The sequence below is a fragment of the Trachymyrmex cornetzi genome, unplaced genomic scaffold, assembly GCF_001594075.2.
Source record: "Trachymyrmex cornetzi isolate Tcor2-1 unplaced genomic scaffold, Tcor1.1 scaffold797, whole genome shotgun sequence".
Taxonomy (NCBI): Eukaryota; Metazoa; Arthropoda; class Insecta; order Hymenoptera; family Formicidae; genus Trachymyrmex; species Trachymyrmex cornetzi.
The window spans coordinates 1429927-1451946 of NW_017300132.1; the positions used below are offsets into that span (position 1 = coordinate 1429927).

General features: G+C 38.4%; 1 pseudogene; it reads right to left on the reverse strand.

The window, feature by feature from the left end:
• Positions 1–22020, reverse strand: part of LOC108768440 (uncharacterized) — a 60522-nt pseudogene that overhangs the window by 1264 nt on the left and 37238 nt on the right.

Genomic DNA, 22020 nt, shown 5'->3' on the forward strand with positions numbered 1-22020 from the left:
AGCGTAGTTCACGAGCATCACGAACTTGTCAACAAACGCGATGTCTAACCGGGAAGCAGTTTCATCTTTATATTCTCATTTCCCTTCGTGCAACCGCGTCCCTTGGCATTGGTTCCGCTCGGTAGTGCGACAGATTACGCGAGAAGAGGTAAAATGGCGAGAATGGAGAACGCTCGGGGGGCGTAATAATTCGGTGCTAAATGCGGAGAAAACCCGGCCACGCTCTGACGGTTAGTAGGCAGTGCGAAATACAGTCGTCCGTAATGCAGCTCTTGGTGCACGGATAGGTCGGGCTTCTCTTAGAAAATAATGATAGCGAAAATTCCCCTGCGGGAAATATTTTGTCCAGAAATAAGAGGGACTAAGTATATGTGGCTCGTCTTCGGTAATAATGGGAAAAAAAATTAAATGTAGAAGAAAATATTTTTGACATACTTACGTCTAAAAATCATATGAGGAAAATGAGAGAAATAATGAACGCAACCGCGAGAACACATTTTATTTTCTTCATTTTGTTCCGTCGTAATTGTTTTGACTTATTAATCGCAATTAATATTGCTAGAAGGAAGAAAAGCTTTCCTTGACAAGTAAAGTCGGAGGAAGAGCCGAGGCGAAACAATAGGAGGTAAACGAGCTCTAAAAAATGTGCAAAAGTAGAAGTAGTTGAGGATGTTTAATGGAGCGTCTCGGTAAAGAAACGAGCCGCTGCCGACGCGCGAGTGCACTCGAGTCTTTCTTACTGTAAGATCGGACAGCTTTTTGTTCGAAAGATCCTGCGACTTACAATTTGTCGAAGAGATTGAAGACTGAAATGTAAGAAGCAAGATATATCTGTATCTGTGTGTGTGTGTGTGTGTCTCTCTGTGTGTGTGTGTGTGTGTGTGTGTGTGTGTGTGTGTGTGTGTGTGTGTGTGTGTGTGTGTGTGGTGTGGTGGTGTGTGTGTCTGCAATTTGTTGTTGTTTAATTTTCTTGGCATATAATAATTGCGCATTTAAAAAAAAAATCAATTAAAAGAAAGAATTCTATTTTTGATCGAAGTGGATCTTGGTGCTTAATAATATTTATATGCAAATTTGCAAATGCATTTTTCAGTTCTACAAATTGCCCGTCGATTCGGTTTATTGGACTTCAAACGCAATCATCACAAAATTAAACTGGAAATAACATCGCAAATTACATTGAGCGTCAATTTTAATAATGATGCTATTAAGCATCTTAAAGCGCTGAAAGAGCTTATTGCGAAAAGTATCACCTCAATCAAGGTTTCAATCTGGATAGAGAAATGTATTTGCAAATTTGCATGTATAAATATTATTAAGCATCAAGAGCTACGACTAAAAATAGGATTCTTTCTCTTAATTGATTTATCGGTTTAATTTCCACTTGTAAGCAATTTTTATATCCGTTAAAAGTTTCGGAATGTTAAAAATATTTTTAAGCATAAATTTTAAGAGCAATTAATAATAAAAAAATTTATGAAAACTGTACAAACTATAACAATATTACTGTAAGATTTGTGGTAACCAATGTTGGATTGGTCAAGGAAACAGAAATTGGAGTGTCTCTGAACGATCATTTCGCCACGTTCATATTTCTTCATATCGACAGCAATTTCCAAGATACTTTCTTATATTGCTGAAGGTTCGTGCGCTTCTTCTGTTCGAGATCAAAGGACACGAATATATGGCAGCGCCGGATATGAGAATTTGCGCGCGGACGCCCGTTTTCGATAGGGAATTTGCGATAGGTCTATTCCGTTACAAATCTTTCGCCGCCAATAAAGGTCTTTATCCGAAAAAGCTTCCGTGGGGGATTACGAGGACGTGGTTTCTCTATTGGCTTTCCCGGGGTGAGGAAGCTCGGACGGGATCTCCAGTTTCCCAAGCGTTTAATTGGGATTTTATACGATGAATTAGACTAAAAGGCTATTCGCGTAGGTTCGTTTAACGAGTATGGAAGAAAACCTTGGATGTCCCGCGGACATCCCGCGCACGACGGATATTTAAGCTCGCTGACTTTCCAGCACTTTACTCTCGCATAACACCTACAGGCAAGACCGCTTGAAAAAACACCTGCGAAATCGTCTGGTTACTTTACGCTCAGTTCAGGGGGAATGACGGCCTGTAGAAATCTTTTCCAACTATGTAATGGGCCTACGACTGCTAAATCTTTCTGCTGAAACTTTCGCTGGAAATCTCTGTCCGCGTTATTTGAGATGTTTCAGGTGCAAATATAGACAATTACACCAAAAGAAAAGATTGGCTGCTGCAGCAAATTATATAGTTAAATATGACATAGCATTTTTAATTGGTTGCGACAGCAAATTTTTAGATGCTGCAGCCAATTGTTGGTTGTATCCGCAATGTTAGTATAAGATTTCGATTGGCTAACGCAACCAAAAATTGGTTGCTACAGCCAATCAAAAATGCTATGCCATATTTAACCATCTAATTTGTTGCAGCAACTAATCTTTTCTTTCAGTGTACTTTTATTATTATTTATTGTAAGATAAAAATATAACAGATCAAGAATGAAGAGCCTGAAACCGCGGATGGTGTTTCAATCAAGAATCAAATCTCTTCAGTTAAATCGCGAATTACTCCGCGTTTTGTTATTAGAAATCAACGCGTTACGCAATGTACACTGAAAGAAAAGATTAGTTGCTGCAACAAATTAGATGATTAAATATGGTATAGCATTTTTAATTGGCTGTAGCAACCAATTTTTTATTGCGTTAGCCAATCGAAATTCTATACTGACATTGCAGATAGGCTAACACAACCAACAATTGGCTGTTGCAACCAATTAAAAATGCTATGCCATATTTTACCATCTAATTTGCTGCAGCAGCCAATCTTTTCTTTCAGTGTAGTTTACGTAAAAAAAAAATATATTAATAATGAAGGCATGTTTTATTGCTACGAATAAACTGATATAACTGTTCGTTTAAATAAATACATTTAGTATACTTATTTGTTGCGTACGTAAAGCAAGCGGTAAAACAAATTATTCGCAGATTATCCGCAAAATTATTTTAAAGGTCCGTAACGTGTAAAAAGACGATGGCGTTTGATACGTCGCAATTGGTGTCCGATATCTCGTTACGATGGATTTACGACGGCGGGCAATACATGCCGACCGATTTTCTTGTCTATCTGCTGGCAGTCGATGAAAAAGGAAGGACCGTCTGGGTGGACGAACAGACGGGGTGCAGGATGAGAGGAGACGCACGATGGGAGGAATAGGGAGGAGGATAGGGCGGAAGGCACGCTTCGTCGATTCCGAACCCCTTCTTCCCCATCCTCCCCCGGATTCTTCCCACGTCCATTTCCCTTTGTCGTCGCGTTTTCCTGCGGTTGCTGGCACTATGGCCGCTCCACATCGTGCCGCCCTTCTCCCTCCTATCGATCGCAAAACGCGAAATGGGGATTCCCTTAATTTAGACCCCGTTTTGATGGAACACTCGCCCGATAATGGATTCGGGATGCTTTGACGTTTGGACGTTTCCTGTACAAAGTACTCTGATTTAGTGTGGATTTGACTCGCGGAAGAACAAAGGCGCTCATAAAGAAGACCCGATGCCCCCGACGCTGAGAGATAAAAAGCCGTAAATGTTTCTATATATCGAAGAGGATAACGCTAATAATCGTTAAGATAAAGAGCACACCGTGGAAGTTTCTTTTGACCTATACCGATAATAATCCGAGGAAACGATTTTACGTCTTGAAGAAAAGAAAGTATGACCGTGAGAGAACGGTAGCTAATGAAGCTGCAGATTTTTTCGATAATTACAGAAAGAGTAAAAGAGAAATAAATTATAATTGGGGGGATAGAAAAAAAATTAGATTATTGCTAAATATCGCAACAAGCGATAGATTCATGCAAAATCAGTTTCAATTAATTTTCTTGTTTTTTTTTTCATTATTTCGCTAATGTACCTACCCCGCACGTTTCTCAGATCAGTACACAGCACATTTTCATATTTTTCAACGTTAAGTTCAATTTACGGTTACACATGTACGGTTGATATTTACTCTGTTTCAAAATGCAAACAAATTATCAATTCAACAAAACAAGAATAGCTATATTTGGACAATTACCACCACTGTTTACTGAAAACCAACAATATTTTCGAATACCTCGCGCGCATTTTGCGCCGATACGTGTAGAAATATAAAATCTTTATTTAGCTACACGATTATTACGAGATATGTGCTTAAAACGTCGAGAAGCTTGCTCCGTTTTCGCTAAGCAGATGATGGCGAATATTGATAGGATCTTCTGTAGAGCCGTATACGAATTTTTTGTATCAATTTTCCAGTTTCATTCAGTATTTGAGTGCATTGTGCTTGGCGAACAATAACTCATCTCGATATTGCTAGGCCAGCTCTCACATCCGATATTCCCTGTGCATATCGATACCGCTTACTTTTTCCTTTCGTCCCTTTCGGTCCTTCTATCTTTCTCTATCTAGTTCTCACTATGCAAATTCTTCACTTTCTCTTTCTCTCTCTTTCCCTTTCTCACTCACGCTTTTACTCCCCCCTCCCTCCCTGTCTCTCTCTCTCTCTCTTCTGCCTTTTCTATCAATAAAGTGCATGCCCGTTTACGATTTTACGAGGCGAGACGAAACTTCGTCTATTAATCCGTGACTTATTAGTCATCGGCTGCGATGCACACGAGCTGCAAACGATCACGTCGATGACATATTTGGTCGATGAATATAACATATTCATTGAAATGCTAACGAGGCAACGAGTACGACGCGGCTGCTGCCAGATAAAGTAGGCGAGATTTTGTTGAAATGCGGTATCGGTGAGCGGAGGGCTGCCTTTGTGGCTAAAAGTGTTTCATTCAACGTATTTTACATATATGCATAACTGTAACTACTTTATAGTTTCGAAACAGATTATTCGTGTTTGACCTCGGAAAATCGCCCGAGTTTTGATCCCGCTCGTTATCGTGTATTCACTTTACCTTAGTTTTACACAAACGGTTTATAAAGTTATTAAAACACTAATTTTTTTACGCCATGTAAAATTGTCATATAAAAAATGCATCCCTCTCTCTTTTCTTACAGCGATCGATAGATCGGAAGTCGTCGTATACATTAACTCGAATTATATTACATTTTTCCGCTTGTTTTCTAAATCGTGGGGTCGAATAAATTTTTAATTCGCTCCTAAAATTCATGACGACATTTTACCGGCAACTTAGCACCTGCTCACTCATTCTCTTGGCTTCTGCTACGCTCCGCATCTGTCACAATCCCAACGATCTCTCAATGCCGGAGCCCGGTTGTCCGATACTTTCTCGCAAAATAATCTTTCGTGACGGACCTAGACGGCCTTGCCAGGTGTTTCCATGCAGGAGGCATCGAGTTTAGACAAGCCTTTATTCAAGTCTTCAAACCAGTTTGTATGCGTACATGAAAGAAGATCATTTCTAAAAGATTCTTTATACGACAAAATTGTTCGATAGTGAGAAAAATTACAGGCAAATGTATAAAAATTCTTAACCAGAATCGCAATAAAGTAAGTTCAGTAGAAGATATAAATAATTGAGTCATTTCTCGGAAAGCTCCTCCTTTTCTCATAGACTAAGTCAGAAGTCCTTCTGTCGGAGTTAAGAATAATCTCTCGCGTGGAGTCTTATTATGCGCTCTAGAGGCTTCCTGCTCTCGTTTACGTTTGCGGGGCACGTGGACTTCTCGCTTGTGGGATTGTCTTCGCCCGACAGGATGGCGAGCACGAAGGAGCTAGATAATGAAGGATGGAACGGCTGGTCGGCCGGCACGGCCAGTGTTTGAGAAGCACTAGTCCGGTCCCAGCAGAGTGGTCGGTCTTCTACAAGGCTATTCGGCGGACCCGGAGACAGAACGGGCCACTTCCCGTGGGAGCCTGTTCCATCTATCGCTACCTGGCCGAGTGCCTGAGCGCGTGAGTGAGAAACCAGGTTATATGCAGATACGTACTCCCTCCTCACCATCCCCAGCATTCCCACCCTTTCTTGCGATCCCGCCATCCCCTTCTGCCTACTTTCCTCCGGATTGTCACCCACGAGGATCTCGCAACGGTACCCCATGGTACGTGCTATGTCGAGAAAAGAAGCCTTTTCCCCTTTTATCACGTATGTGTATACGATATATATACAAGCACACACATACGTACACAAAGGACTCGTTCTCCACCTCGTACGAGTCCTCCGGCTTTCATCCTTTGCGAATCGATATTATACGCGTAGCGCCACGTCTACTTTAAAACCACTCTCGACGTTTTCTCTTTCTCACCTGTTCGACGAAACCTTGGAATCGGAGACTCTCGTCGACAATGGCGAAAGGGTAATGTTGCTTCGATATATCATTTGCTTTTATACCACGCGCGTAAATCTTATCCCTAATATATAAAACGGAACTCTCTCTTTTCGTTCCTTATTTTAATCTTGTAAAATGTATATAAATTAATTCTTATAATGTGATGTAAGTTAAATTAGACCCAATTATGATTAACATAAATAAATAAAATACGACTGAGGCTGGTTCTTGATGTCTATAAATAATATTTTCATGTAAATTTTAAATAAATTTTTTGCAGTTTTTAAGAATTTACATAGAAATATTATTAATTATTTGGCACCAAGATCCAGCTTCGATCAGTTTCTTATACTTATTTGTGCTAATTCTTATATATTTTATAATTTAAAATTAATTTTTTAAAATGATATATGTACCATATGTAGATAATTTTCTATAATGACGTGCAAGTCTGCTTTCTGTATCTTTTTCTCTCTGTTCGTCTTTTATGAAAGCTTCATATATTCCTCGTGTGTATGAGCCATCTCATTAATATTCAAGTTTAAATATTTTCAAAAAATATGTAATAAATATTTTCAATGTAATTCCAGTCATGCGTAATGTATTGTCTCGTTGTAAGTCAATTATCATTCCTATTTGTTTTTGATATGCTTTATAGCAACAGCATAGCCAAACCATTTGTGTATTCATACGTTTCTTGCACACGTCAGTGTAATTTTATGGGTGAACAATAAAATAAAATTAAATTAAATTCAAAATATATCAGAGTTTCAAGATGAATATTCTTTTTCAACCACAATGTGGTTTTTGAAAGAAAAAGTAGTTGGACGTTGAGTTAAGACTTCATGTACTCTTCCGAAAAATGATGAAATTACCTGAGTTATCCTGGATGACAAGGAAGCCATCACATGTGCAGGGCACGCGCCTACTCGAGTTACGGAATAAATGATGTAAACGTAAGTTTTCTAGACCTCGGGCGAGAGCCAGATGCGTAAAGTTTTTTTTTTCCCGGAGGACTCGATTGAATTGCCGGAAGTTTTATGTTGCTTCCGAAAGGATGTTAACGAATCCTTACCGAATTTGTACGATGGGGAAAGGATTCGATGGCAGGAAAAATAGTAAAACACAAAAAACTTTCTCAAAGCTGCCATCGATGTCTCGATGATTTGTCGAGTCTCGCAAAAATTTTTCAGTTAATAATGCCACAAAGGCAAAACGACAGTAATTATTCGTCCGTACTGAAGCACACTCGCGATTTTTCTTCGCTGTTTGCGTCGCTATTGTTTCTCTGTAACTGAGACTCGTTATATGAACTCGGTTGGTGGTCCTCGAGCGTATAATAATCTCCTTTGTACGACATATATACCCGAGTGGCTGGTATTTTGCATAAAAATAGGAAAATTGTATACGCGTTGATTCGCATAGATTGTGCCAGGTCATGTACGATTTAAAGCAATTCGCGTTGTTTGATTTCGTAAAAAAAAAAAAAAAAAAAAAACAAATACCAATGGTAAACGATAAATTCGATGAATGTTCACTTATACTATTCGTCAATCTAATATTCTAATAGTTAGAATGTATAGTCACGTATACAGTCTAAAAGTAAATTGTGGAAATTTATACTTTCCGCATATGTATAAACATGAATGTTATATACATATGAATAAGTTCAATAAGGTCATTGTGTTAATTTTAAATATAATATAAAAAAATCTGTAATTTTTTCATGACTTTTATTTTGTTAAAAAAATATATGTAATTGCATGAAATGTGAATTTTACTGAAAAAAATATACTTAATTTTAATAAATCATTTGTATTAAAATTTAATATATTTTTTTCAGTAAAATTCACAATTCATGCAATTACACATATTTAAAAAAAATAAAAGTCATGAAAAAAATACAGATTTTTTATACATAAAAATATATTTATTTGTACAAGAACCATTAATTTGATTTAACAGTTATTATTTTATTGGATACATATTTACTTATTGTGTGTAAATGTTTAATTGGTACTATTTAAATAAAAATTTATTAAAAATTTAATACGTTTTTCATAACTTTAAAGGGCTTGCACGATTCAATTGCGTCGTCGATGTTACGTGCGTCGTACCGAATAATCCCGCGCGTTCGATTAAAATTCACTAATCTTTCCTTTCTCTCGCGTGTACTAAATTACACGGAACATTTGCTTCTACAACGGCTACGATTTCGATAACACGAATGTCAACACTCATTTCAATCGTTTGACAGTTTCCGTCGCGCGTTCGCAAGCACTTTATTTTTTTTTTTGCTTTCTCGCAGATGCTTTTTCCGGAACGCGAGATGTAATCTGCATATAAGGAAAGTGCAGTGTATTATTCAGAAGTTCCGCGCTTCGTGTTTTTAATCTTCAAACCTCGTAGACGACGATCGATCATCGCAACAATTTGTCCCTGCCGGTGATTCGCTTATCGCTGGATCGAATAGCGAAAAATAGAGGAAACTTCGCGACAGTAAATGCCGTCGTCAACGACGAGTTTTGCTGGCGTTCTGGATTTGTTGCGAGAGATCGTTAATCGTATTACAGATCGAAGCAGTAAGGACCGATCCCTCGAATATCTCGGCCGTTGCGGCTTTACTATTTTTCCGTCCTTCGTACTTCGTAATTCTCCACTGTCAGATTCGATTAGACGTTTTCCTTCCGTAGGTCGGATTATGCGAGAGGATCTCGCCGGGGTATGGAAAGAGTTACTCTCTCTCTGCTGTTAGATTTGCCCTGTTTCCTTCGCTCGACGCAGGAAACTTCTTCGCAACTATCCTCTACCCGGGATCTGCGTTTTCTTTCCGATTTTCCTCTTGAAATATGTATAATGTATATAACCGCTCGTCCGTTTCGAAAGTGGGAAACTTACCAGGCCGTTCTACGACAGTACTGGCGGGGCTGACTTTTCTCTCCTAGTGTTTCTTTCCGTTCCGGTTGCTTCCGAGATTACGAGATTTCATTTAAATTATAATCGTGAGCGCCATAGCGTCGTCCAGACTGGAGTGGATTTAATTAATAGCGTCTACAGGAATAGCGGAAAAAGGGGACGGATACCCGAGGAAAGAAGAAGTCGCAGTGCAATCGCGACTCGTCTCGTTAGCTAGGACTTAGCACCGTGCCGGCCGGAAGACAGTTCTCGTCAAACAACGGAAACGAGACGAGTCGCTAACGATTAGTCGACAATTTCTTCCGCACTGTTTCCACGGTGGAAAGTCATTTTTCATACTGCGGTTTTAAAACGTTCCGTTGTTTTTATAATAATAAGGAATAAATACAATAAGTATAGATAGAATACTGACATGACGGTTGTCTCTAATTACTTTTACATTCTTTTCTTATGTTATTTATTTTACGGTGTATTACTACACTGAAATAAATGTAATCGTTATCGCTAACATTATAAAAGTAATAACTATAAAGCTCCATAATATCCTTAATCATAATTATTTTACCAGACAATTATAATTACACTGAGAAAAAAATACTGTTGATTCAATTAAAGTTGATATTACGGGCTGTCACTCACATAAGTAATTAATTCATGTATATTTTTATTGATATAAAGGCCTTGATTATTGAAATAATAATTTATGCCTTTACGTCAATAAAAATATACATGAATTAATCATTTATGTTAGTGACAGCCCGTAATATAGACTTTAATTGAATCAACGGCATTTCTTTCTCAGTGTACAAATGTCAAATATTTTTCTCTCACTAGAGTATCTTAAATAATTATTTGAAAAGCAAGATTCTAAAAAATGGACACAGTTCTTCAATTATTACACCATGAGAACCATACGAGAAGCACGAGTTCTCATATTCATGGATACTGTACGCGAGAGGCTTAATCTACCCAACGGTAACGGCTGGCAATAACGCATTCGTATCTCCGTCGAGACTTCAATGATGGCCGGTGTGCATCCATAAAAAGGGGCGCTACCCGTCCCGTTTTTCCCCTTTGTCCATTCGCGACGAGGCCCAAGATAGCACACACAGGAGAATCTCTCTCTAGGACCTACGAGAGGCGATTGTCTGCATGCGGCAGGGAGCGGGACTAAACATAAAATATAGCCGGAGATACACGCCCACGCATCGACGGCGGTTTGCCGCCGTTAAATACCTAAACTAGCCGTCAGCTTTCCCTCCCGTACTATCCCACAATACGTGCACGAGGCATGTTAAACGATTAATCGCGTTGATTGGATTCCAATTAGCCCGCTCATAGGTACAACCGTAACCATATCGAATGCCGAATACTTTTGGATTTTGCGTATTAATGGGCAACATACCCTTTTCGTACACCTCTACCCTTCCCTGTCCGAGTTCCAACATAAGCGTGCCGCGTTCCCATTTAGCACATGTATTTTCGCGCGATAATTCTCACATTTGATACATATATGCGGTAAAAACCAATTTTCCATTATATACAGCGCGAGTTCCCGTAGCGAGAAAGATAGATGGAAAAGATTAAAAAATAGATAGATTAAAAGTGATGATGATGAACCGAATAAATTTTATAGGGTCTTACGTTTCGAAATTTTTATTGTTATATTGTATTATACGTAGGTGTTACATATCAAAGGAGCAATTGTAACCTAATCTCTTGAATTAAATAACATTTTGTTACTTTTAATTTCCATATGTGTCAAAATATATAAATTAATTCTGTATAGTTAATTTCAGAGTAAATAACATCCACATTAATATAGTTAGTAAATAATAAATTGAGTCAAAATTATTATATTTTTTGGAGTTAAATTGTTTAACTCCGTCGTTTTAATTAAATTAACAACTTGTTGAATTGAGCGGTAGCGACCTGTAGAAATAATTAAAAATAACTTAAATGGAGTATAATTTGTACAGTATAATTTGGCATTATGAATTTTTAACCAGTTTAAACTGTTTTCAGAGTCATTGCAAGCAGGTATGTAAGTTATTGCACTGTTTGTGATTGAAAACTTTTATCATTGAAGTTAAGTTCGAAAAAATTTTTTACTTTTCACATTTTCGCTTTAAAGAAAATTTTACATCAATACCGTAGAACAAAAATAAAAATTTACGTTTAAAAAAAATAATTCTTAAAAGATTGGCAAATAAAAATGTTAAGAGGGACGGCAAAATCTCTCTTTTGCACAAAGGCAATTTTTTTCACAGCGGCGGTCCTGATTACACGTTACAAATGCGCGATTTCCCAGACTTCACTCACTCTTTTATTGTAAAGCTTTCTACTTGTAAACTTTATCGTTTATACGAGATTCAACACTTTGTCATGAAAATCTCATTGACGGTCTTTGAACGTGTCGCACGAACGGAGCACGCATCTAACTTCGATAAAATTACCGTCGCAGGCATCCCATGTATATCGACCGAACTCTGCTTCTCTTTCATTAAACGAGCTTAAGTGCTCGCGAGACGAACCTGATAAATTTCACAGTGTAACGAGTTCGAGTTACCTTTCTCGCTTTTGCGGCGGAATTGCGCGAACCTCGGGGAGGCGAGTCGAAATCGCGCGTGGCGCGGCGTAGCGTGGATTCGCTTCCACCAGCCGTTAAGCCGAACTAAGCCCCGGCAAAGTGTCGTCGACTTAGAGTACGAGCGACCGCCTCGGCTAAGCTGCGCGCGTGTAAAGTAATTCCGTTTAGTCTCATGGTGAATTAATAAAGAGTCAACCCCGATGGGATCGTCTGTGTGTGACTCAGCGTCGACGGAGTGGTCCATTTTGCTCTCGGGCGAGAGCGCGCTTCTCGGCTTCCCCCTTCATCGTAATGTCTCTTTTTGTGCCACGCGTGTGTCCCGATTCGAAAACGTCGAGAGCGATTTCGAGCAAACTGTGGCCGAATTATAAATGACTATTCACCCTGAGCAGAAGAAGGAAAGGAAAAGGACAGCGACCTCTGTGTTTGCGTATTTGCATTCGATTTCTCGTACCCTTCGAGAAGAAAGAAAACATGGAGGGGCGATTGATGTCTTCATGTAGTTTGCTAATAATTTTTCAAAGATGCTGAGGGGTGCGTTCTCTCCCTATCTTTTTCACGGCGCGTATCTTCAAAGTAAACTACTATAATTTTTAAGTAAAATACATCGTGAAAAAGTATGTAAAACTACATAAATAATGTGTAAAAGTTATACAATTTATAAAGAAAATATATAAAATTTTGCGCTTTTACAAACTAATACTTTTGTTTTTAATTGTGTAAATATATCTTTATGTCAGATGGAAAATTACTGATACCATACTTTACGTAAAATGTACATATTATTGTAATATTATATAATATAACAATAGTATCACACATATTATATTTGCATTTTTATATTCTTAACGTATTAACATAGTTTAAGAAAAATTGTACGTAATTCGTTGATTAATTATTAAGTAAATATTTCTATAATTGTAAATTTACCTTTTGTAAATTATTTAATTATTATTATAGATAAAAAAAGAATAATTTTATTTGTATGTTTATAACTTTACTTGTGTGTGTGTGTGTGTGTGTGTGTGTGTGTGTGTGTATATATATATATATACACCTTTAATAACACATACAAAAATGGATTTTTTGGGGGGGATAAACAAAGTGTTTTTTTGATGGACTTTTGTTCGTTGAAAACGAATTCGGCGAAATTGGTCTATCACGTCAGGATTCCGAGAAAATTGAGATTAAATGTGCCAAAATTGACGTTTTTTGGTCATATTTACCCTTTTTGCGGCCAAAATAAATTTTTTTTCCAATTTCGTTTCCTTTAAAGTGTTTTCTTTTACCTAAATATATGTATTTACTATGATTGTTTTTATATACATAATTAGCATATTATAAATTATTAAACTGAATAGATAACACAGTTCAACACTTTTTTTGAATAAACGAAATGTTTTCCAATGAACTTTTGATCGTTAAAAATTAATCTGGCGACAAAATTGGTCTATCACATTTAAATTATCTGTTCAATTTAATGATTTATATACATATTAAAAATATGCTAACTATGCATTAAAAAATAATCGTACCGTAATAAATATAAATTAATATTGTAGATAAAAAGTAGCACTTTAAAATGACGTAATTGAAATTGAAAGAAATTTATTTTTGTCGTAAAAAAAGTGGTAAATATGGCTAGGAACGCTAATTTTGGTACAATTAACCTCAATTTTCTCGGAAACCTGACGTGATAAGCCAATTCGCCGTCGGATTCATTTTCAGCGACCAAAAGTGTCTGTCGAAAAACACTTTATTTTATTTATTTAAATCCGAGAAAAGATTGAATGGACTACTTAAAATTATCCAAATTGTTGTAATTTTAAAAAAACTTTTTTAAGTATTTCTGTGATATTTCTTAAACTATGTTATTTTAATACGAACATAAAACTGCAAATATAATATGTGTGATATCCATTATAATTGTTATAATTTTACATGAAATTTTTTTTCGGTGTAATATTAAGAAAATATTTGACAGAGAGAGATTTAGAAGATTTAAATTTCATATGTAAATATGTCTGGAATGTAGGATGCAATTATACGTAAATATAATTACGTATAATTATATAAAGATAAAATATATAAAGATATATAAAGATTTCATGTACTTTGGGTTACATAATTCGTCCGTACAACATATTGAAAATTTTTCACTCGATATTTTGTTGATCTTTGCGTGATCATTTAAAGAGTATACATCAAATAGCAATCAAATGTTAATGTATCTTCTCTCAAATACAGGGGGGGGGGTCTTCTTAATACAGATTAACTCAAGTACATTCAGCGAATGAATTAGTCGGATCTCGTTTCCGCGCAGGAGAGATTCTCGCAAAAGCGACATGAGAGAAATACAGAAGTATCTTACGAGAAAGCACGGAAACTGGATTGAAAGTTTCACGAGGAATTCTTGTTTGGAAGCGCAAATTACCTGGTTTTCGAGATCTTCCTTCCGTTTGCGCATTCTTTTTGGCTCTTCTTCCCGTTTCTTCTTGCGAACTTGCGTCTCCTGCGGTAATGGTACTTTCCATATAAGAAAGGATAACTGTCTACGACAGATGCCGCGCGAAAAAATACAATATGCGATAAAAACGTTTCAAGAATAATCGTGAAAAATTTAAAAAAGATATGTGCACGTTATAATTTTATCGATAAAAAATTGTGACTGAGGTCCACTTGATGCTACAAGTGCTTTGAAGCATTCTTGAATTGATCAATTAGTAAAATTCTTTTTAATGCTTCAAAGTATTTATAGCATTAATTGAACTGCATTCTCTATCGGTTAAAAAAAAAAATAAAAATTAGCTAACTAAAAAAATCATTGTTCGTACAAGATAAAATAATAATTGTTCACATAAGTGGCCTTCATCCGCGTATAAAGGTAGTATTTTTAAGGATTTGAGAGCTCACTTGATAAAATTCTCTCTATTCCAGCCCATTTGCCACAAACGGAGTCTACTCAGACACGAGGGATTATCGTCCCAAAGGATGAAAGGATACGAATACGCGCGCGCGCGCGCTCGAGATGAAATTATTAAAGAGATATTCGGTGTGCAGGCGCGTCGTTTGAGCGCCGGCATCTCGGCGTTCACAGAAAATTTATGTGAACGAGTGCTGATCGATTACCGTGGCATTCAAAAGGCGTCTCCCGTGTTTCTGTGTAAGTGCAGATAAAACACGGGCATTGCAGTCGCGCCGTCTAGAATTATGCAGATTATGCCAGAATAGGGGAGAGGTAGCGCGGACCAAAGTCGAGGGAGTCTCTTAATAATTCACGATCCCCTAATGAATAGTCGCGATGAATCGCGCGATTCATGACGGTCCAATCGAATGAATCATTCCGCATCTCTCTCTCTCTTTATCACATCGATTGTTAAATCCATCGTTACTAATTACACTCCACGAGCGTATTTCAAAACATAATCGAGGCGTTAATTTACTCATAGCGAGGTAATGCGTATGCTCACTTCATTCCAGATACAAACCACTCCCTTCCAATAGATATTCCTAACTCGTATTTCAATTGCCCGTAGGTGAGCGATGCGCCAGCTAAGTGAAACTTATCTTGCAAAATACAGATTAATCTGCCACAAACAGAGCAATTGTTTGTCGTATAATAACAACGAATGGTTATCAACTTTATACGATGTTATGAAAATAGCAACCTAATCTCTTGAATTAAATTAACATTTCGTTAGTTTTAATTTTTATGTGTTAAAATGTATATTCATTTCCGTGATTAGATTTGGTTCAAAGACCACATTCACGTATATTAACGTATGTATTTAGTAAAATTAATAAACTAAATTTGAGCCAAATAAAATACATTTTCTTGAGTTAAATTATTTAATGTTATCGTTATAGTTAAATTAACGATGTATTGAGTAGGAATAGTGGCAACCTATATAGGAATGATTAATGATAAAAATGGCAAAACTAGAGAACAGGGTAATGAGAGTACGGCGCGGGCGCAGAAAGCAAAGCGCAATTGATTTAACAGATATGAAATTAATACATAAATTAAATGTTCAATGATTGAATTCGAACGTTTTGATCCACTTTGGAGTCTTCATCAGCGACACGTAATCTTCCATAAATTTCCACGTCCTCCAAACAGTTAAATAGTTAGTCACTCCTGCATTGCACGATCCAAAGTGGAACATGTTTAACTATTGACGATGACAAAATCTGTTTTCAAACTGGAACATGTTACAAAAGAGAAAGAGTATGGATTCACAAAACAGTTGCTAATCCGATATACAGTTTGCTGTAAATTATGTATGTAGACGGAAAGCATTAATGCTCGTTTTTACCAATGTAGTTTAATCTCAATTCAATTAACTTTTCACCATTTTCTAATTCTATAGGAATTATAATAGAAAAAATAAAAAGTAAGTTGAATGTTTAATATGTGTCTGTAATTATAAAAATAATTAAAATTAGGTATAATTTAACACAATGAATTTAGCAGTGTAACACTTGTAAAAAAAAAAGAGCGCAGATGAATTCTACAATGCGTGATACAATTCATCCCATACAGTACAGGTTATTTCACAGCAACATTGTAGCAATATTGCAGTAACATTACAAATGTTAATGCAAGCTTCTGTGCTGTATGGAACGTAGAGTTAATGAAGACGAAACACGAGCGAAACACGATGAAATAAGAAGGGAAGGAAAGAGCAATGCAGGAAAAACGTTCTGTCACTCGCGGACGGACGCAGATTCGACTTCGAAATTGCGTGTCTTGAGCCCGCTGATGTTTCGCGCGACGTAACAACGAGACGTTGATGAATCACGAGGGCGATTACGGGTGTGTGGGTGGTAACAACGCTACAGATTACAGGAGATGCTGCTTATTACACAAGCGGAGGATGGCGCGTACATAATGTCGAGGTGCACGCGCTCCTGTAGCTCGACACGCATCGCCGCGTGTATACGGAGGCGTACACGTGTGCCATTATATGGGTGGAGTTAGATTATATACTGGAGTAGGTTGGCTAATTATTGGGCTTATACGCAGTCATTTAGTCGGTTCAATACCGAGGGAATTTCTAGAGTTGGCGCTTTCTTTACTTTCCGAGCAATATAATCTTAATCAGACTACTGATTTTATCTCTGGAACGCTCGACTAAGTTGCTAAGTTACGCTTCTGTCCTAATCACGACGAACTTAGATTAATATTCATCTGCATCCTAGAATTCATGAATGCTGGATATGAATTATACGATTTCTACAATTTCCATTACGTTTTTCCGTAAGCATTGCATATTAAAGCAATCTGCGTTACGCGAGAGAGTTTCCATCAAACAAACGCAATATCCTGACTTATGCCGTCATAATACTCGTTTCATGAAGGACTCTCGTTGTCTCTCCGGTTAATAATGTTTCATTGCAACAATGGGTCGATTAAAATTCCGCAAAACTTTCGACCGTGTTCTTATAACACGCGAAGCAACGAGGAGTATCCTCGTAACGGTCGATGTGGAGTGAAAATTAGAGACGTATGTAAAATCCTGTTAGACATTTATCCGCAAATTGTGGTATGAAAAAGAGAGATGGAAAGACGGGATAGTACATCGTTGCGCAATGATGGTCCTGGCTGTCGGAGGGTTGAAGTCGGTTGCGAGATCGTTTGCGAGATACCGTGTCCGGGAAACGAGCGGCAGCGCGATGAAGTGTGCATTATGCAACGGTTTATGCATCGTTTCCCTTTCTCCGTCGGCTCCTCCGCAACCACCCGGATCGACCCGCTCGCGGCGTCGGCCTATCTAGGAGCGCATCCGCGAATTAATTAGTCCCGGAGCAGATAGCTAGCTCGAATGCGAGCGGTGCGGGTTGTTCGTATACATCGAAAATTGTCGTCTGATCGGTACGCGGGTGGGCAACACCGCGAGTGCATTTTAACGACGGTTCACCGGATCGATCGCGCCTATTATTACCTCGCGAATGCTCCTACCACGCGTGGCTGCTGTTTCCCGTTTTGAGCCGTGTCCGTGTTAACTGCGTACGCTCCGATTATCCAATTTATCGGCGATCCGCGTGGCGGCGGACCGTTAACGGATTGCACGCGGACCGAGCGGGTATACGCGCGAATTAGCGAGATTGTTTTCTAACGAGGCGTACATACAGGGCGCGTACGACATCGAATTAACAATCCGGTGTATCCAATAGCGCCGATATTCGACGCGTGCTAACGTAGTTGGCCCAGCATTTTCGGAAAACACGCCGATCAGGAATGCGGCGTATGCGTCACGCGGTCTCTGCGAGCACCGAACTAATTGCACATTCCGACGAAGGGAAGTGCCCGGTCCGCGGAAAGGCTCCTCTTGATTAAATGTTCTATCTTCTTTTCGGTGACATCTTCGACAAGCCACCGCACATGATCGATCCCGACGCGCTTATACGTTCGTACGTTCGTGTCTGTCCTACGATGAAAAGTCGTCGAGCCTAAGGCGACTTTCAAAGAACGTGTGATAAATGTCCCTTCACATATGTTATCGCAAATTATATGTTCAACATCCGTTACAAAAACTGCGTCACGCTTGCCATCTTGACGGATCGCCAGTATATCGTTTTAAAAAAAAAAGTTCAGTCATGCGATTTTTCTGCTTATGATTTTATTGATTTCTTTTTTTAGTTGACTCTTTAAGGACGAAAGCTTTTTAAGACATTATTAATAAAGAAACTTCAAAAAAAACCCTTGGTTCGCATTTAGAACGTACTTGTAACGATGTAGCACGTAATATAATAGTTCACGTTATATATACTATAGAATTTCAGACATAAAAGCGTGCATTGACAAAAGGGCTCTGAATACAGGTCTTTGTTTTCTAAAGGTTTGTTGGATCACTAAATTTGATTCTGGTCTCAGAAAAATCAAATTCACGTTTCAAAAAAATAATGATGATCGTACAACTTTGTTTTAGAAGGTTTTTCATGAGTTCGAATGTATCCTAAAAATGTCGAATTTCAAATGGATGGCAACCTCCGATGAAGGAGGATCTAGTGTCACGGGGATCATAATCAGAGTTCGGAAGTTAGTTTGGAAATCAGTAGTAACTATTTGAGTAACAAAGATGAGCTTCAAATGAAGCGAAACTGGAAACTTGATATCATTTTGTAATTAAAAACTCCCTAAAACCGAATTTTACGATAATCAGATTATTTCTTCGAAATTTTATCCACTTTATTGGATTTTGAAGAATTTTTTATTCTTGATCTCGGATTTAAATAAAGCATTTTATCAAATTACTTCATAGAAATTTTATATTATAAAAATCAAACGAGCAGTTTACAAAATGAAAAGAGGTAATCCCAAATGGGTTCGCCACACAAATGATTAATAATGGATCACTGACAATTTTCTAGTCAGACTGAATTTAATGCCAACGCATAGATTTGTTTAAGGACGAAGATATTAACTTCGATATGAGAAAATGATAACGAACGATCCGTGGATTACAGCGAAGCCGTCGATTAAAATGTAGGAGGTAACCGAGGTGCTTATAGAGAATCACTGAGGCGTGCCGTTTATCTTGAAGAGGGTCTCTGAATTAAGAAGATCCGGAGGAAATTTAAAAGAAGTTTAACCATGCCATCTTTGACAACTTCAGTTTCATCGAAGCGACCTTTTTATCGATAGCTTCCTGAGCATTCGGTCGAAAGTAAAGATGTTATTATCGTCTGTACGGTGCATTGAAATTTTATTAAATTAATATAATGCTTTTCTCTCGGGGCAATATCGCCAATACAGTAACGACGACGCGATTCACAGATTACGGTAAACTCAACATCGACGATGTCGATCATAACGATTGGCGGATGAGCGCAAGAAGGGAGTCTCTGGAGCATCATTGGTGGTGTGTCATTGATCGTGAAGAGGGTTTCCGGCTTGAGAGGAACTCACAAGACAACTTCGATTTCAGTAATAGCTGCTATGGCATGCCGAGCACATTGTCGATGACGTTAACGACATCTTGTCGTGAGAACACGATGGGACTAATGCCGGTAGGCGGGTGAGAAAACTATTAATAAGAGAAAGGTCATAAAGATGGATTGATAAGCTACGTACAACGACGCGCGCACGACGCGTCCGTCTTAGTATTATTGCGATCAATACGAAAGCACCACCACCGGCGTTTACAGGGTAAATATACGGGAGGAAAAAAATCGTCGCCGTGTCGCGCCAACGCGTAATTGGATATTACTTGCATATCTAATTAATACACGAGCGAAAATTGCGCCGGGCTCGGCTTGATCTTTATCGTTGCGTAAGCGGTCATTGGTAGCGTTGTCGCATTAATTTATCGCGGTTATTTTCATGAATTCAATTATTCAGTGTAATTATTAAATGTACCGAGATTTAACCGATATCCGTGTTACGTGCGGCAACGCCACACCATCCCGGAAATCTCGTTTATTAGAGGCAGCGGTATCCCTCTTTTGCATATTAAGATCCGCGCCCCACGGATCCATTAATATTCATTTTCATTCGTCGATAACGGATTCTATACCCTTCTTTTTCCGTGAAGGAAAAGACAGGGAGAGAGAGAGAGAGAGGGAGAGCCGGGCGTTCGTCCTGTCCTCGTCGAGTCAACGCACGATCAGATTATTTCACTATTAAAATAAGGAAACTCGGATAAAGAGTTTGAGGTGGAAGCAGGACGACAGAGATCATACTTTCAAATGCAATCAGTTCGCCGCACCGCCTCGGGAGGACAGGTAATACCCAAGTATCCGCGCGATACCGATGACCGACTTACCTACCTTCAAGGTGGTATCGAATCCAGCCAGCATATATTACACCGGCGGACAATGTGATTTATAGGGAACACTCGCGCCTTGAATACCACATCCCCGATTCTCCGCGAAAGTCTATTATCCGACGCGATATTCGCGGTAGTGCGCGTTGGTGCGCATGTTCTAACTAGGAATGAGATCAAATCCTTCACCGGGTAGTTTCCTAACAATAGATTCGGACTCGTACGAGTAGTGCCTAAAGAACAGACGTGTTACGGCGTCGAGATCTGACAACGTGATAGGTGTAGGAACCATAAGGTACGGCGTACCACAGATCAACCACGTTTTCTTCAATTCGTGGATTGTCCTGATAGTTTCTATTTAGTCTTGCAGACGATACACACAAGAGTATACATCATGTTTGCAAGAAGGTTTATGAGGATTCAAAAAAATACATCCAAATAGACAATGATTCATCAACCTTTAAATCTAGTAATAAATAAAGCAAGTTCTGTGAAGGTGCTTATCTCCTGTTCTACTACAAGAATCATGTATGTGAGAGTCGTATTTAACACCAAAGGTGTCAAATTCTCACCGTGTTGATGTTGATGTAAGCACCAACATGGTGTGGATTTAACATCATCAGTTTTACATCATTCCATCCATGGTGTTAAATCTACATCATGCTGTTTATATCAATAACAACATGATGAGAATTATATAAATACCACATGTAGGGTCAATTCCGCTTCATAATTTCAGAGTGCAGAAATTGATTTTCCTCCACATTATTATTCGAATCTAATAACAATTATAAATACAACAGATACATAGCCTACTAAATACAACTGTTAAATAATGCAGGACCCGGCATATATTTTCAGTTTCAATTAAGCTCGGATAGTATAAACCGATAATTCAGCAATTTTCTCTGGCCCAATGATATGATACTCGAATAACGGATTGAATCGAGATTCTCACGAATACGTATTGCCTTGATCCCATCCATAGTTCTAGAACGCATTCCGGGACACGCGGGCGCGGTATATATCTTTCGAAATTGAGTGGTGAAGCGCGGCTTCTCCTGGGGTGCAGCCGGCTAGTAATTCATCACTTCGTCGCGACCAGCTGACCAGAATCGCAAAACGCGCGGGTTTGCTCCGCAAATCATTTCAGAAGCGACCGGAGATTACAGGGAGCACTTTATACATATTGAATATTTATCCGGTTTTCCTCGCATCGACGATGCAGCTTTTTTCGGTGTCCATCCGCCTGTTATCCGAATTTAAAAAGGACGCAGCGGTAATAACGAGTTCCACTTCAAGTTAATTACACCGCTATATATAATATATAAATGACTCGCTCTTGATCGGCGCGTAGGATGAATCGTTGCGAATGGAACAGCCGAAAATAAATTTGTGGGTTTTCGTGCCCCTACATATATATACTTGCCAC